This window comes from Sus scrofa, chromosome 2 (genome assembly GCF_054392235.1).
Source record: "Sus scrofa isolate SSC_HxYL_T2T_F1_AM1 chromosome 2, Sscrofa_HxYL_maternal_Yorkshire_Landrace_v2.0, whole genome shotgun sequence".
Classification (NCBI taxonomy): Eukaryota; Metazoa; Chordata; class Mammalia; order Artiodactyla; family Suidae; genus Sus; species Sus scrofa.
In genome coordinates, this window is record NC_139384.1 from 4,486,262 (window position 1) to 4,504,812 (window position 18,551).

General features: G+C 44.8%; 1 protein-coding gene across 50 annotated transcripts in view; it reads right to left on the reverse strand.

Moving 5' to 3' along the window:
- PPP6R3 (protein phosphatase 6 regulatory subunit 3) overlaps positions 1 to 18,551 on the reverse strand; it is a 128,564-nt gene that overhangs the window by 82,752 nt on the left and 27,261 nt on the right. For 42 of the 50 annotated variants that reach the window (XM_085010552.1, XM_085010551.1, XM_085010549.1 and 39 more), the window contains one exon: positions 1,951 to 2,104. The exons of the other annotated variants lie outside the window; for them this stretch is intronic. The gene's annotated coding sequence lies outside the window, so the exon portion shown is untranslated. The remainder of the gene's footprint in view (positions 1 to 1,950; positions 2,105 to 18,551) is intronic. 50 annotated transcript variants of the gene reach the window in all.

An 18,551-nucleotide genomic window follows, 5' to 3' on the forward strand; every position in this document is an offset into this window, starting at 1 on the left:
CCCACACGGGAATCAGTCTGCAAGGGGTGGATGTTTCCACACGCAGAACTGCTTCACTCTGCTGTACACACACTGCGTCGACTGTATTCCATTTAATGAAGTTTACAAAGAAGGAGAGAAAGTTGCTAAGAGAGTAGAAATGAAAAAGTTCTCATGGAGCTCCTTGTGGCTCAATGGGTGGCACAGGTTTGACCCCTGGTCCAAGAACCTCTGCATGCCATGGGCACGACCAAACAAACAAAAAAAAAAAGTTCTCATTACAAGGAAAAAAATTTGTCACTATGTGTTATGATGATAACTAACGGCTACACTTATTGTGGTGACGGTTTCACAAAATATACAAATATCAAATCATTATACTGTGCTCCTGAAACTGATGTGTTACACGTCAATTATATCTCTACTAAAAAAAAAAAAAGAAAGCTATTATGTGTAGTATTATAAACAGAGTCCTAAAAATTATTTCCTGAAATCCAGTATCACGACAGAAAAAAATGCATAAATGTTACAAATAATAAATATATAAATTGGCCAATAAAAATAAAAATACTCAACCCCTAAAATAACCAACTGAATTCAAGTTGGGGGTCTCTGTGGAATCCTGAAACTAGTACCCCTCTTCCCACTACAGAAGCTCTGAACTACATGATGAAAGAGGTAAAGTAACAGATCATGTGCATTACAAACTATCGTCTTTAATATAAAGGAAGCTGACAGACCACAGCTTATCAGTACATGCTGCTGGACTTCTTATCATCTGAACCCTCAAATGAATTCTCCACTCAATCCGACAGGTGGGAAAGTGAAGAGTCCCTACCTGTGGGGTTAGAACATACTCAGCAGAGGAGGAAAAAGAAGGGCGGGGCCCCACGACAAAATAAGGCCACATATGCCAAGAGGTAAATGACTGCTCAAAGGGGAGTCTCCCCATCAGAATTTATACACAATCATACAGAGATAAAAGAGGGACGAGTCAGAGGACTGACAGAAGAACTTTTATAGAAAAGTTGGTGCTTCGCTGGATAAGCAGAAGCGGTGAGGGCATGTGCAAAATGGAAGTGTGCCTGGGCGAGGTCCTTCCTGGGGGCTACAAGCAGAGCCCTGTCACAGCAGAACACTCGCTGCCCCTACTGAGACAGCGGAGCCTGAAAGGGAGGTGATGAAACGGCTTATGCCCACCTTCTCCTCGAGACGCTGTGGGACAAATCAAACTGGATTAAGCATGTGTGCACATCCCCAGAAAGGTCCTACCGGGACATTCTTTCTTCTTCTTTTGGCCACACCTGCAGCATAAGCTCTGGGACCAGGGACTGACTCTGAGCTGTAGCTGTGATCTATGCCACAGGTGCAGCATCAGCAAACCCCTAACCCACTGTGCCACAGTGGAAACTCCTGGGCCACCTTACTATTATCATTTTTTTCCTCTTTTTGGCTTGTTTCAGGGTTGCATCTGTGACATATGGAGGTTCCCAGGCTAGAGGTTGAATCGGAGCTACAGCTGCTGGCCTACACCACAACCACAGCAACTTGAGCTCCAAGCCACGTCTGTGACCTACAGCACAGCTCACGGTAACAGCAGATCCTTAACCCACTGAGCGAGGCCGGGGATCAAACTCACACCCTCATGGATACTGGTCAGGTCTGTTTCCGCTGCACCACGACAGGAACTCCGTGCGTGTCACTTTAGCTTGCTAGGCCAGACTGGTCGTTACAGCCCAGCTCGGTCCCACCCCCACCCCACGGACACTGGGAATCCCCTGAGTGCTGCAGATTCCCAGACAAACTGGGGCAAACTACAGACGCTGCTATTTAACTTCCTCAAAACACCACAGCGACATGGCTCAGAGAGATGACCTAGACGTGGTCTACGAGGCTGCAGGATCTCAGCACAGAAAACTGCCTTCCTCGATGTAACTCATGGAAGGACACTCACCATCTTAATGAGCTTACCTTTCAAACCAAGGTTAAAAATTAAAAGAAATGTTTTCTTCTCTGTGGCTCCTTGCCCATTACAGGTTATCCTGGCAACAGCTGTCTTCCAATTTACTGCATTAGCAGATCAGCAAGAATAAAGCGGGATGGTGGACATGAAACAGAAGCTCTCCTATAAAGAAAAAAGAGCAAGAGCACACGGTCACTGCACATTCTCTTTTGGTCTGATGAGGCTGCCGTGAAAGACGCTGGTTCTGGATCTCAGGTCACACGCAACTACATCTCAAAGGACTGAAAGGTGCTAAATAGCTGAAACTTTCTTTACGCAGCAAGAGGAAAAAAGGTGCCACCATCCCGCCCCCTGATCGTTATCCTACACTAAACAATAACCCAGAAATAGAGACACCATAGGAGCACTATAGGGAACAAACAAGAAAAAATACACATGCTTATCTTCACCTTATGTAAACACCGATGACATAGCTATCCAACGCAGAGTTAACTGTAAAGGCACCATCTTTTAAAATACTAAAACAAAGTTTTAAAGATCTCACTCTAGGAGCTCCTGCTGTAGCACAACGGGATCAGGAGCAGCTTGGCAGCGCTTGGACTCAGGTTCGATCCCCAAGCCAGCACAGTGGATCCAGCGTTGCTGTGACTGAATTCCCAGCTGCAGCTCGGATCTGATCCCTGGCCTGGAAGCTCCACAGGGGTGGCCAAAAAAAAATTCTCCCTCTAAATCCCTAGCCCCACCTTTAAACAATCGTAACTTACTAGGAACTGTGAGCTGAAGCTAAATTCACTGAAGTACTAGCTGTCGCCAAATCCTGTCTCTAACATGAATTAACCAAACGTTAAACATGAAAGGGTGATAAACTGTCTTCCAGGCACCTCATTTATGATGAAATACTGCAGGAAAAGACTCAAACTGTGGACGACATCCTAATTAAGTAACCCACGAGGATGCAGTCTACGAGGTATCGCGAAACAAATGCTTTCCTTTCGACACCTTCGTTCCGTAAAATTCACACTCGACTGTGATCAACTCAACATTTTCCCCCAATAAGACAATAAACAGAAACAATGCCAACCACTTGTTAAAAGAAACAAAATGCTGCACTATTACAAGAGCCAGACACGGAAGCAACCGAAGGGCACACCGACGGAGGGATGGATAAAGAAGACGTGGTACATAAACACACAATGGAGTATGATTCAGCCACGAAAAAGAATGAAGTGATACCACCTCCAGCAACACGGATGGACCTAGAGATTACCATACCAAGTAAATCAGACAGAGACAAATATCATGATATCACTTACATGGGAATCTAAAAAAAATGATACCAATGAACTGATTCACAAAACAGACTCATAGCACAGGAAACAAACTGTGAAGAGGCATAAATTTAGGAGTCTGGGGTTCAGAGACACACGGTACTATACATAACATACACAAACATAACCAACAAGGACCAACGTATAGCACAGAACTATGCTAAGTATTCTGAAATAAATTATAACGGAGAGAATGTAAAAAAGAACTTACATCCATGTAATTTATGTATAAGAATTGATGTGTGTGTATATATATATATATATATATATATAAAACTGAATCACTCTGCTGTATACCTGAAAGTAGCACAACACTATAAATCAACATTTCAGTAAAAATTTAAATTTTTTTAATATATAGGAAAAACAGAAAACGAAACAAAACAGTAACCTAATTTTAAATTAAAAGAATATCTGATTCCAAAAACAAAACATTTTATCAGTTAAATGTTTTCTAAACAAAAACCTGAAAAAGCGTGGTTTATCACCAGAGGTTTTGCTTTAAATCCTTAGGAACACATGGCATGTCACCAGAGTCCACAGACAGGACTAATTTAACATCGTCGTGTAAAAAGCACATTTCTAAATGTCACCGGTAATTCTAGTCCCAGCGAAGCCTTTCTCTGTGTTAGGGGTTCCAGATCCCTTTAAAATCTGACGACATTGCGAGTTCTTGTTTGGACACAGCGTAAACAAATCTAACTAGTATCCAGGAGGACGCACGTTCGATCCCTGGCCTCACTCACTGGGTCAGGGATCCGGCGTTGCCACGAGCTATGGTGTAGGTCGCAGATTCGGCTCGGATCCTGCGTTGCTGTGGCTGTGGTATAGGCCGGCATCGATTCGACCCCTACCTAGCCTGGGAACTCCAATATGCTGTGGGTGCAGTCCCTAAAAAAAGAAAAATCTGATGAAGTTATATACTCTACAAAGTGTATGTGTGTGTGTGTGTGAGTTTGTGCAGGGCATTTAAATTTGAGTAGCTGTAGGACCTTCAACTCATCTACGATCTTTTGTCCCACCAGTTAAGACCACACCTGCCACCCACCGCCAGACCATCAATCACAGGCTCCCGGCAGAGCTGCACCGACCTGCCTGCCTCCCTGTGCTGTGCATTCCCATCCAGGGCAGCCAAAAGACAAAACAGCCATCAAACCTGCTTACAGCATCAGGAATTCAAGTGCTTATTAAATTGTAACAAGTCTGCTGAGACCTAATCCACTCTTCTGGAAAAAGGTCTCTGTTTACTTGTTTAGTCTTTTCCCTTAGACTAGTTAGGGGAAAGAGTGGGTCCATACTATTGACAGTAAGCCACTGGGTGTGAGAATGTGAGAAACAAGATCAAAAGACAGAACAGAGAAAGGCATGCCATACAAGCACGGGAGCTCCGGGCGAAGAGTATATACAGAACACACACTGAAATGCCTCTAAAACCACAGAAGGACTGTGTTGGTTGTTCCGTCTTGCATTTCAAAGGCATGACCCCCAAGGACCAACAAAATTAGAGTCCCAGAAGGGAGCAAAGGGAACATCAGTTGAAACGGTTATTTAATGAACACTCAGATACCTAAATCTCCTTGCCTTCCGTCCCTCCCAATCCCAGCAGAGAGATGACAGGAGGAAGCCAAAGAGGAAGGTGACCCCCGTGCGGCGGCTGCGGATGGGCCTGCCACCTGAAAACAGCGTGGACCGCAGAAAGAATGCAGAGACAGAGGCCCAGCCAGCTGCCACCGCACCCCAGCCAGATTCTCCTCCAGGGCTCTGCCATTCCCAGCCAGGCTGAAGACTCGGCGTGTCTTCTAATCACTGACCTCAAGGAAAATGAAAATCCTGGCACTGGGGACTTCCCACCCAAAGGAGCTCAACGACTCATTCTGCTCAAAGTTCACAGCCAATGAGGCCCTTCCCATGCACAGAGGCTCCAAGCAACCACTCCTACTCCCATCTTTTCTTTAAAAGTTTTTAAACCTTGCAGAACAGCTGCAGGAGCAGAACAAGAAACTCCCACAGAGGCTTCACGAGGTCCACCATGAGGCACTGTGTCACTTTGGCTTCACCGGCCCTTCTACATGCATCCCGAACGCTGGTGTTTCTGCAGCCACCTATCCTTTACTCTTGAACAGCTCACTGCTGCTTCCTGAGAACAAGGATAGTCTCGTACACAACCACAGTACTTATGGCAACATCAGGAATTTAACACATTAACTGCCCAATATAGACTGTGGAGCTTATATTCCAATCCCGTCAAGTGCTTTGTAAGGTCCCTTATGGCAATCCCCTTTGACCTCAATCCAGGACCATGTATCACATCCTATGTCATCATGTCACCTTAATCTGAAAAGGTTCTTCAGCGATTCTTTGTCTTTCACTGGAGTCTTTGAAGAATAAAGAGTATGAATTTCGGAGTTTCCATCGTGGGTCAGTAGTTAACAAACCCAAATAGCATCCATGAGGACGTGGGTTCAATCCCTGGCCTCTCTCAGTGGGTTAAGGATCCAGCGTTGCTGTGAGCTATGGTATAGGTCGCAGACATGGCTCAGATCTGGCACTGCTGTGGCTGTGGTGTAGACCGGTGGCTACAGCTCTGATTTGACCCCTAGCCTGGGAACTTCCATATGCCATGAGCTCAGCCCTAAAAAGATAAAAAAAGAGTATGAATTTCTAGCAGAAATAACACGTGAAAAGCTTATTTTTTCTAGAGTATCACATGAGCAGTAAGATGATGTCAGTTTGTCCAATTATTGGTATTTTGATCATCTGGTTAAAATAATATTTTCCATATTTCTCCACTGTAAAATAACCGCTCTCTCCTTAGTGATTTACTAGGAAATAATCTGTTGGAAGATATTTTGAGATTATGTTCTTAAACCATTCACCCAATAGTTTTAGTACCAAATGACAGTTCTTACATGAATCCACTGTTACTCACAGTTATAAAATGATGTTTGTTTTGTAAATCTACTGTTTCTTCTGCACTAATCAGTAAGGAATGTTTCCTTCTCCCCATTCAGTCTTTAATTCATTAGCAATATGGACTCACAGCTGCCATATGATCCAGCAACCCCATTCCTTGGCATATACTCAGACAAAACTAATTTGAAAAAATACACACACCCCTATGTTCATAGCAGCACTATTCACAATAGTCAAGATATGGAAGCAACCTCAATGTCTACCGAAAGATAAATGGATAAAGAAGATGTGGTGTGTACACACACACACACACACACACACACACACGCACACACATACTCAACCATAAAAAAGAATGAAACAATGCCATTTGCAGCAGCATGGATGGACCTAGAGATTATCACACTAAGCAAAGTAAATCAGAAAGAGAAAGACAGGAGTTCCCATCGTGGCTCAGTGGTTAACGAATCCAACCAGGAACCATCAGGTTGCGGGTTCGATCCCTGGCCTTGCTCAGCGGGTTAAGGATCCAGCGTTGCCGTGAGTTGTGTGGTGTAGGTCACAGACTTGGCTCGGATCCCAAGTTGCTGTGGCTCTGGCGTAGGCTGGCAGCTACAGCTCTGATTAGACCCCTAGCCTGGGAACCTCCATATGCCGCGGGAGCGGCCCAAGAAATAGCAAAAAAAGACCAAAAAAGACAAAAAAAAAAGAAGAAGAGCTCCCGTCGTGGCTCAGTAGTAGCGAACCCAACTAGTATCCATGAGGATGCAGGTTCAATCCCTGGGCTTGCTCAGTGGGTTAAGGATCCGGCATTGCCATGAGCTGTGGTGTAGGTCATAGCAGTCCAATCTGGAGCAGGAGCAAATAAAAATTCATCCAAAAAGATAAAGCTGATGGAATATCTGAGCAGGTAACTGGCTAAAAGTTTGAGGTTAAATTAGTGATTAACACATTTAAAAAAAAAAATAAAAAGTGACAGAACATATCCAAGGAAAACCATAAGTTGTTTAGGAAAAGTATTTGTAACTTACTGCTAAACACTATAAACAGCATCCAGAGTAATAATGGATAAAGATAAATACTGATTTAACCAAAATTGCAATAAAACTATACTGGAAAGCTGGGGAAGATAGAATGTGGGAGGAAGGTGCAGGAATGGGAGAAGCAAAAGCTAATCCTTATCTCCCATATCTTTTCACAGCAGGAAATCAACAGCTGTGCTTAAAACTAAAAATAGCAGCAAGCATGCATACAAATATGAACCTCTTCTAATACGCTCTTCAGACGCACAGAGGTAAGAAAACGTGTGTTTTTTAACCTGCTGGGAGAGTTCAAAGTGTTAGTTACCTTTAGGAAAGGGAGAGGGTGAGGCGCCTATAAATGCTGTCATCCAGCCCCTAAACTGGCTCATTCTTAACGGCCGATATCTAAAACTGACCTTTTTTTTGGGAGTCTTTTTAGGGCCACACCCTTGGCATATGGAGGTTCCCAGGCTAGGGGTAGAATTGGAGCTACAGGTGCCAGCCTACACCACAGCCACAGCAACACCAGGATCTGAGCCACGTCCGCGACCTACACACAGTTCATGGCAACACGGGCTCCTTAATCCAACCTTAATCCATTGCGCAAAACCAGGGATCAAAACCGAGTCCTCATGGATCCTATCTGAGTCTGTTACCACTGAGCCACAATGGGAACTCCCTGATAAATTTTTTTAAGTAATTTTTTTTCTGATCTTTTTACAGTCGCTTCTGTGGCATATGAAGTTCCCGTGCCAGGGTTCTAACTGGAACTGCAGCTGCCAGCCTACACCACAGCCGTGGCAACTCCAGATCGGAGCTGCATCTTCAACCTATACCACAGCTCAGAGCCATGCTGGGTCCTTAACCCAGGAAGCAAGGCCAGCAATCGAACCCACATCCTCATGAAGACTATGTCAGGTCCCTAATCCAGTGAGCCACAATGGCAACTCCATTTTAAGTAAATTTTTAAGAAAAATGTTGGACCAGGAAGAAATTTTAAATGCTGAGACCAGAGAACTCTAACATCGGCTATGCACTAGCGGTGGGGCTTAAGTCATTTGACCTGAGAATCCGTTTCTCCATTGACAAAATAAAGGAGGCACACTGAACTAACTCTAACCCTTCTTCTGGCTTCAATAAATTTACGAATGTAATATAAAAATGAAGTAATCAAAGCTTCGCATATAGGGACAATGGCTCCAGAAAGAACAAGGCAGGACTTGGTGAAATACTAAACACAGAGTGACGTAAAAAGGGAAAAGGAGCTCTGCCCCCAGCCTGCGGGTTCCACCAGGGAGCTGACGAGGAAGCGGAGACGAAAAAGCACTGTTTAAGAAATGATGACAGGAGTTCCTAACCCTGGCCTGGAAAGAACTGAACTGACAGTATCCAAACCAACTATGACATGAGCCTACTGGAAAAAAAACAAGCTGGAAAGAGACGTCTGTTTTAAAAGTTAAAGTAGGAGTTCCCGTCGTGGCGCAGGGGTTAACGAATCCGACTAGGAACCATGAGGTTGTGGGTTCGATGCCTGGCCTTGCTCAGTGGGTTAAGGATCCAGCGTTGCCGTGAGGTGTGGTGTAGGTCGCGGACGAGGCTCGGATCCCTCGTTGCTGTGGCTGTGGTGTAGGCCGACGGCTACAGCTCCGATTGGACCACTGGTCAGGGAACTTCCATGTGCTGTGGGAGCGGCCCAAGAAATGGCAAAAAAAAAAAAAAAGACAAAAAAAATAATAATAATAATAAATAAATAAATGTTAAAATATACAGATGGTGGTGGAATCCATAAGGATGATGAAAAGTTCTTTCCAAAGAATACAGAAGCTAAAAAAAGGAGACATTCTCCCCATGTATATAATTTCTAGGAATGCATAATTAACAGACCAAAATGAGAAAGGGGCATAGCTAGAGAGCAGACTACGGCAAGACAGTGACAGCAACAGCACGATGCCATGCGAGCTCGAGGAAGAAAAAGACCGAGTTGCTAAGAAAGACTCTAGTGTGTAGTTTACCAGGCAATGTCTTAGTCCATCTGGGCTGTGAGAACGGGACACCAAAGACTTGATGACCTAGAAACGAAACCTACTTCTCACACTTCCCGAGACTAGGAAGTCCAAGGTCACAGCATCTCAGATCCAGTGTCTGGTGGGGACCCCCTTCCTGGTTCACAGCCAGCCAGCTGCCTTTCCCCTGCATCCTCGCGTGGCAGGAAGGGGTGAGGGAACTCCGGCCTCCCTCCTAATCCCATTCGTTAGGGCTCCACTCTCATGACCTAATCACCTCCCAAGGCATCTTCCCACCATCACACTGAGGACTAGCTTTTCGCAGATGACTCTTGGAGAGGGACACAAACATGCAGCCTACAGCAGTTGACATCATTCGAGTATTCCCTCAGAGGGATGCAGAGGGGCCCCTCAAAAAAGAAAACAAGATTTTTTAAGAAAAAATAATATACATTTTATTTTTGTATTTATTTTTGTCAATCATTCCTTAAAGAAGCCACCTTTTCTTCAATAAACACAAAGCATAACCCTATCACAAAGCATCTCCTCTTTCCAACACTACAGACTCTGATTAAGGCCAATGAAGAGAATGTAAGAACATAATTATAAAAATATTAGTTGAGAATGAGGACTGGGGGAGTTCCCACTGTGGCGCAGCGGAAACAAACCTGACTAGGATCCATGAGGTTGCAGGTTCAATCCCTAGCCTTGCTCAGAGGGTTAAGAATCCGGCGTTGCTGTGAGCTGTGGCGTAGGTCAAAAATGCAGCTCGGATCCCGTGTTGCTGTGGCTGTGGTTAAGCCTCACCTGCAGCTTCGATCTGGCCCCCAGCCTGGGAATACATGCCGCAGGAGCAGCCCCAAAAAGCAAAAAGAATGAGGACTGGTTTAGCCTAAAACAGCAAAGAAACAGATCCTCAACTAAACGGTATCTAAATATGTGTGGCTTAGTCACAGAACTCGGGAATAGCAAGAATGAACACCCACCCTTACAAGCCCTTTGCGCTAGCGTTACCAAGTCCCTCTCAGTCCTCTTAGGAAGTACTCCTATTTCATAGCTAAAGATAATAAGAAAGAACTCACTCCAGATAACCCCTACATGAAAACTGAATGGATGTGTTTTTTTAAAACTGACTTTTGGGGGGAAAGAAGGAATAATATGCTCTCATGTGAATGTTTAATATAAATTCCATGATACTCTTCGCAGACGCAAATCCACAAGAGAAAGCCGTACCTATTACATAACATGCAAGAAAATATCTTTTCCTTATATCATATATCATACGCAAACAACTAAAAACTACCTCTTAATTACAGATAGGTGATATAGCCTAGAGCCTGGACACACAAAAGCCAGTCACTCTGCTTCTTAATAATACCAGGGAGTCCTAACATAGGCCAACTCAATCACAATATCTTTTTTTTTTTTTTTTTGGTCTTTTTAGGGCCGCACCTGCAGCACATGGAGGTTCCCAGGCTAGATGCTGAATCTGAGCTGTAGCTGCCGGCCTCCACCACAGCCACAGCAACACCAGAACCTTAATCCATTGAGCGAGGCCAGAGATCGAACCTGCGTCCTCATGGATACTAGTCAGAACCACAACGGGAACTCTACGCACACACAACCCAAAGTTTGATTACAAAAATCATCAAAAAATAAGCACATATTCCCGGGAAAAACCACCTAAATAAGTAACATCATTTGGATGACTTCAGAGGCACCTTCATATAAACACATACATGTTACATATAACTCTACATATATATAACATATATACATGTAGTTCAGCTAATTTCAGAACCACCAAACAATTTAATACAAGCTGTGGCAAGATCACCTAGGCTTCTGAAGCATTAATCAAAATTTACTGCGCCACAAATGCAAAAAAGACTACTCTTTACAGTATACAACTCCAGGAGTTCCCGTCGTGGCTCAGTAGTTCACGAATCCGACTAAGAACCATGAGGTTGCAGGTTCGATTCCTGGCCTTGCTCAGCAGGTTAAGGATCTGGCCTTGCCGTGAGCTGTGTTGTAGGTCACAGACGCAACTCGGATCCCTCATTGCTGTGGCTGTGGTGTAGGCCGGCAGCTACAGCTCTGATTTGACCCCTAGCCTGGGAACCTCCAGATGCCGTGGGAGCAACCCTAGAAAAGGCAAAAAGATAAAAAGATTAAAAAAAAATAAAGTATACAACTCCAAAGGCAAATCCATCCTACGACCTTTTAAAAGCAAAATCCTGTTAAGTGAAGTACTTAAGGTAAAAACTCTGGCACCTAACTGAACCCCGTCACTGACGGCCATGCAGCCTGATGGGCCACTCAGATCCCTGCCATCACGCACGAAGCCAACTCAATCTAAGCTACTATTAAAACGGAGCCCAATTACAAATTAATAAATCAGCTCCGAAGTACAGTCCAGAGAACCAACTCTGTCTGTTACAACCACAGTGTGCAAAGATTCTGAGCAATGGTTCAAAGGAGGACACGATCCCAACCAGCAAAGCTGCGGCTCGGTCACAGAACACGTCACTTCATTTGACGTAAAAGGCGAAACTGCCATAATCCAAACAACAAGAGCAAGAAAGGCATCAAACTTACTGTGGGACACCTTAGTAACCAAGTGAGTAACATGTAAAACAGAAGTACAGAGACTGCGGAGCTCCCGCTGTGGTGCAAGGGGATCTCTGGCGTCTTGGGAGCCAGTGGGACACAGGTTCGATCCCCCAGCTCGGCACAATGGGTTGGGGACGCAGCGTTGCTGCAGTCTGCAGCTCAGGTTGCGCCCATGGCTCTGACCTGACCCCTGGCCCGGAAGCTCCCTATCCCGAGGGATGGCCAAAAGTCACCAAAAAAAAGTAGAGACTGAAAATCATGCTAATAAGCACCATGAAGGAGACTGAATGTATTCACTGAAAATTCAACCCAGGCTGCAGCTCCGATTCGACCCCTAGCCTGGGAACCTCCATATGCCGCGGGAGCGGCCCAAAGAAATAGCAAAAAGACGACAAAAAAAAAAAAAAAAAAAAAAAAAGAAAGAAAATTCAACCCAAAGATGGGACTTTCAACTGGCAAAACAAAATACCCAAGCAATGGAAAAGGAAAAGCCTTTATATATAGGCTCTTGGTTACTGTCCTAAAGAACCGAAGAGGAGTTCCTGCTGTGGTGCAGAGTTAAGGACCCAGCGCTGTCTCTGCAGCAGCATGGATCTGATCCCTGTCCTGGGAACTTCCATACGCCAAGGGTGTAGCCAAAAAAAAAAAAAAAAAGAATGGATGAAATATGAGCCAGGAAAAGGCCCATATCATGCAACCAACTGTAGCACTGCCACAAACTCTGAGAGTGATTTTTCCTCCTACTTTTGAACTTGGCAATTCTAATCACACTTACAATTCTTGGTGTTCACCACTAACACTAAAGTTTTCAAAAAAAATTTTTAAGGCATTCCCTGATGGTGCAGTGGGTTAAGGATCTGGCACTGGCACTGCAGCAGCTCTGGTCCCTGCTGTGGAGCAGGTTTGATCCCTGGCCTGGAAACCTCTATATGCCTCAGGCACAGACCGGGAAAAAAAAAAAAAAAAAAAAATTCTTAAGGTAAATGCTATAGACCTACACTGTCCAGTATGTAAGCTAACTGCCCCACACAGCCACTGAGTACCTGCAATGGGGCCGACAAGACTAAGGAACTGAACTTTCAATTTTCTTTTCATTTAAATAGCCACGCTGAACACAGATAAGGCATATCATACTGGACATCACTGCTCTGATTCGCATTAAAAACTAAGCATGGAAAGAACGTGTATGGTCCATAACCTTGGGTAAGTTCACATCTCTAGGCTTCAACTTTCTCAACCAAAAAAAAAAAAAGTAAAAGCAGTTCCATTAGACTGTCTCCATGACTAAATCAGTGCCTGACTGTTGCAACGTAATTAAAGCCACACACACCCTCCAAGTTATGGCAGGATACCCTGCCCTGATGATGCAAAGGTATCACCTGACACCTCTCTCCACCAAACTTAATGGGCAAGACCAAGAGAACACGGATTCAGTGCAGTCACCCTTTGGGCAAGTAACCTCATCTCTCCGAGTTTATTTTCATATCTGTAAAATAAGAGGATTAGACTAAATGATCACTTAAAATGCTTCAAATCCTTAACTACGTCTGTCCTGTGTCTCTGAGAAGAAATACAAAGGTACGTGAAACCAGGACACTCTTAAGAAATGAAGAAAAAGCCATCAATGGAAAACCAGGCTCAGTCTCGGCTGGGAGGCTGGAGTGGGCCACCTGCGTGCGCCCGGCTTTCTTTCCGCTTTGAGTCCATACGCACATGCTCCCTTCTCCGCAGAAAGCCAGACTACGGACAGGTCAGGCACACCCGGTTACTTAACGTAGGTGGCAGAGGAACACGGAGACCACAAAGGTCTGTGCAGTCCCTTCCTTCACAGAAAACTGACCAAGAGGGATGCCTCCTCGGACCGCGGACAGCTATGCATAATCACCACTGCTGCATCCCGGGGGCTCACACAACACCACACACATGCTTACTCTGCCAAGGACCCAAACCAAGTAAAACCTGATGCTCTCACGACAGGAGCCATGGTTATTTTTAGGTGCAATAACGGAAAACTGGGGCGAGTCCATTCAAAGCTTGGAAGACAGGCCACCCATCTCTTCTGTGGTATATAACCCACAACATGTGTAAAGCGGGTTTTCTCTCCTTTATATGCCCACTAGCTTTCCTTCTCTTGCGACTGATGTTTTGAGCTGTGATGACCAATGTTTAAGGGTTGATGACAAAAATCTCTTGAGGCCACCTTGAACTTCCTGTTTTCCCTAGTTTCTGTCTTTCCCTTCTAGTAGAAACTTTATTCTTTTTAGGACCGCAGGTGTGGCACATGGAGGTTCCCAGGCTAGGGGTCTAATTGGAGCTACTGCTGCCAGCCTATGCCAGAGCCACAGCAATGCAGGATCCAAGGTGCGTCTTCAACCTACACCACAGCTCATTGCAATGCCGGATCCTTAACCCACTGAGCAAGGACAGGAATCGAACCTACGTCTTCATGGATGCTAGTTAGATTTGTTAACCGCTGGGCCACATCAGGAACTCCGAGAAGCAGGCAAATTAAATTCATGTATACCTAAAGTTTAAACTTAGAAAGTTTTAATACCAGTTGCACCTTAAAAGCGTGGTTCGACTTCAAGTAAGAAGTAAAGTGTTTTTTGAGTGAGTATACATGAAGGATACTTATTGCTGGCTGTAATTCATTCAGCAAATACTAGGTGCTTGGCCAGTATCAGGTCTGGTACTTTCTGTGCTTTGGTCACATGTGGTTAAAAAAAAGATGACATAGAAGTTCCCACTGTGGCTCAACAGAAGTGAAGCTGACTAGTCTCCGTGAGGATGCAGGTTCGATCCCTGGCCTTGATCAGTGGGCCTTGATCAGTGGGCTAAGGATCTGGCATTGCCGTGAACTGTGGCGTGGGTCACAGACAGGGCTTGGATCTGGTGTGGCTGTGGTATAGGCCAGTGGCCACAGCTCCAACTGGACCCCTAGCCTGGGAACCTCCACCTATAACCTCCATAGGCGCAGCCCTAAAAAGACAAAAAAAAAAAAAGACGACGACGTGGGGGAGTCACCTTGTCACACAGTGGGTTAAGGAACTGGCATTGCCACCGCATGAGGTTTGATCCTTAGCCCGGGAACTTCCACATGTCGAGGACATGGCCCAAAAAATGCTGACATGGTGCTGGTGGCCTCAGTGAATCAGGACAGTGTCTCAGTGGAGGGAACGGTGCAAGCTGCATATGTAATCTTAATTTTTCCAGTGGCCTCATGAAAAGGAAATAGGTAAGATTAATTTTAGTGTGTTTTATTTAACCCAGTAATCCAAAATATGTCATGTTAACGTCATATAAAACGTCACTTCTTTTTTTTGTACTATTCTTTGAAGTCAAGCGTATGTTTTATATACATACATACTTCTCATTTCAAACTAGCTACATTCCATGTGCTCAGAAGCCTCATGTGGCTACTGTAGTGGACCGCAGAGATCAGAAATCTCATCACTGTCATCACTCAGAGGGAGCAGCAGGATACACTGCCTAGGAACCCAAGTAAACAGCGGCTTAAAGGGACCAGAGGTGGTGCAGAGAGATGAATTAGGAAGCTGTTTCTGTCCAAAAGTAGTGGCGGAAGAAGACAGAGAATGGGATATACTCAGAAGGTGGAGTTGGCAAAAATCTTTTTTTTTTTTTTTTTTTTTTTAATTTATTTTGTGGCCGCACCCATGGCATGCGGAAGTTTCTGGGCCAGGGACTGACCCGGAGTTAGAGCAACTCTAGATCCTTTAAACCAATGCACTGGGCTGGGAACTGAACCTATGCCTCTGCAGTGACCTTCGTCTTTTACAGCTGGGACGTGCCTTTTCCGGCACAGGGAGGACTTGCTGAGGAAAAGGTGTGGTTGGTGGTTGGTGTTTGACAGGAGGAGTCTGATCTAGGAGATAATAAATTTAATGTGCTTGCGAGATATACAAGGAAAAATGTTTACTAACAGCTGGGCACCTGTGTTTAAAGCGTAGAGGTGGCCTTAATTGGTTTTATACATTTGAATCTCAACTGTGTTTAGAGGCTTTTTTTTTTCCTTTTTAAAAATTTCAATTTGGGTCCACATTCAACCTCCAGAGACAGATCACAACCAAAGAAGAAACACCAGTGAGATGGCAAGAGAGTTCCCGGCCCAAAGAAGAAACTTAGCTGTGTACACAACAGAGGACAGTGGGGATACCACAAAACAAAAATTCCAGGTCTTTGACAAACAGATGGCAAAGGGGTTGTGGAAGAGTGATGACTGGGGAATCTGTAGATTGTCTGAATTGTTACACTTATTTGGAGCCTGATTTGCCAAAATAGAAAAAAATAGTACATAAAAATTGTATTGAGACAAATGGATATTCACCTCCAATCAGGTATTGGATAATATTAAACAAGTACTGTGTGGTAGGGTTTGTTAGATTATTACAGTTTTGTGATTATGTTATGGTTAAAACCAAAAAAAAAAAAAAGGTTTTATCTTTGAAAGATCTATACTGACATACAGAAGAAGCAAAATGACTGTTTTTGGATTTTCTTCAAAGTAATGAGAAAGGGCTAGGGATGAAGGAGAAACTAATCCAGTGAATTACACTAACTCCTCTTCCTCAAAAGACTAATGACGGCCCATGGAGTAAGCAAAGATATTCATGATGCTTCTGTCTCCCAAAGATTCTCATCCAGAATGAAATCCTGGTAGGAAAGAAACCCTACCAATGTGTCGCGTTTGCAAATACATCCACGCTAAGGGCTTGGGATTAGCAGGTACCTGGGGTGCACGGAACGGAACGACTGGCCAACAGGGAAACTCCGCCCAGTACTCTGTGATAACCTACCTGGGAAAAGAACCTGCAAAAGAACGGATGTGGTACAGGCATGACTGAATCCCTCTGCTGCACAGCAGAGACTATCGCAACACTGTAAACCATCTACACAAAAATAAAACTCTAAAAAATGGGAAAAAAAAATTTTTTTAAATATATGGAATTCCCACTGTGGCTCAGAGGTAATGAACCTGACTAGTATCCGTGAGGACTCAGGTTCCATCCCTGGCCTCCCTCAGTGGGCTAAGGATCCGGTGTTGCCATGAGCTGTGGTGTAGGTCACAGAAGCGGCTCAGATCCCGCACTGCTGTGGCTGTGGTGTAAGCCAGCAGCTGCAGCTCCTATTTGACCCCTAGCCTGAGAGCTTCCATATTTTGCAGGTATGGGCCTAAAAAGACAAAAAAAAAGAAAATATATCTAACAACTTTGGAGTTCCTGCTGTGGCACAGTGAGTTAATGATGCAGCCTGTCACTGGGTGGGGGAAGCAGTTCAATCCCCAGCCCTGCACAGCGGGTTAAGGATCCTGCATGGCTGCAGCTGTGGTGCAGGTCGGAGCTCTGGCTTGGATTCAGTCCCTGGCCCCATAACTCTCACATTCTGTGGGCACAGCTGAAAAAGAAAGAATGTCCACAAATTCTTTGACATTCGTTTCAAAAAACTTAACTCCCCAAGCTGGGCTGATTTAAGTGACTCTCTTCTAACAGACCACGGCAAAATTAAACACCCCGAGACTTTTGAGGCTGTGTCATAAAAATGATAGCTTCAGAGATCCCGCTGTGGCGCAACAGGATCGGCAGTCTCTCCGTAGCGCCAGGCCACAGGTTCAATCCCCAGCCTGGCAGAGTGGGTTAAGGGCCTGGGGTTGCCACAGCTCTTTCGTAGTAGGTCCCAATTGTGGTTCGGATCTGATCCCTAGCCTGGGAACTCCATCTGCCATGGGGCAGCCCAAAAGGGGGGGTGTGTGTGACAGTTTCCACTTGGTGTTCTTTCTCTCAAATCTCTGTGCTGGGGAAAGTCAGTCACCCCGTCCCAAGGACAGGACACTCTGACGAAGGCCGACCAGAAAAGGAACAGCCAGGACTAACCTGCCAGGCCTGTGAGCCAGCCGCTTGGGAAGGGCCCTCAGCTGCAGTCAAGTCTTCAGAAGGCTGGTGACACCCAAGCCAGAATGGCCCAGCCAAGCTGCTCCCAAGTTCTTAACCCACAAAAACTGTGAGATAATGTTTACTGTTGTCATAAGCCACTATGTTTGGGGATAATTATTATTATATAGCAACAAAGAGCTAATACAGTAAGAACAGATAATGCAACAGAAGAAAGAACAAGAGACTCAAATATTACTCATTAAAAAAGGATAACCAGGAGTTACCTTGTGGCTCAGCAGGTTAAGGAGCCAGCACTGCTGCAGCTCTAGTCGTTGCTGTAGCTCAGGTGTGATCCCCAGCCTGGGAACTTCCACATGCCATGGGTGCAATCAAAAAGGGGGCGGGGGCGGGGAGAGGATAACTAAATGACCCCACTTTAGTAGGTACAGCCACAGTTTTCCAAAACTGAATACATGCACCCCGGTGACCTAGCAATTTCACTTCCAGGTTTATCCTCGACAGAAAGGCAAACATATGTTCACCGAAAGGCACAAACTTTGGTCTTCTGCCAGCGTTCAGTAGATGTTCTGTGCACATCACTCTACATGCAGATGGGTTTTTTCCAATGTTTTTGTGGGAGAAGGTGAACGCCACGTCTTACTCCTCTGCCATCTGGACCCTCCCGCCTCAAAAGACACAAACTCTGAATGCTCAGAGCAGCACTATTTGTAATGGCCCCCAAAGGGGCACTATCCAAACGTCCAGCAATAACAGAATAAATATTTTCATACATTAAATTTTCATATACAACAAAAATAAAGAATTAACAACTGCAAGCACGT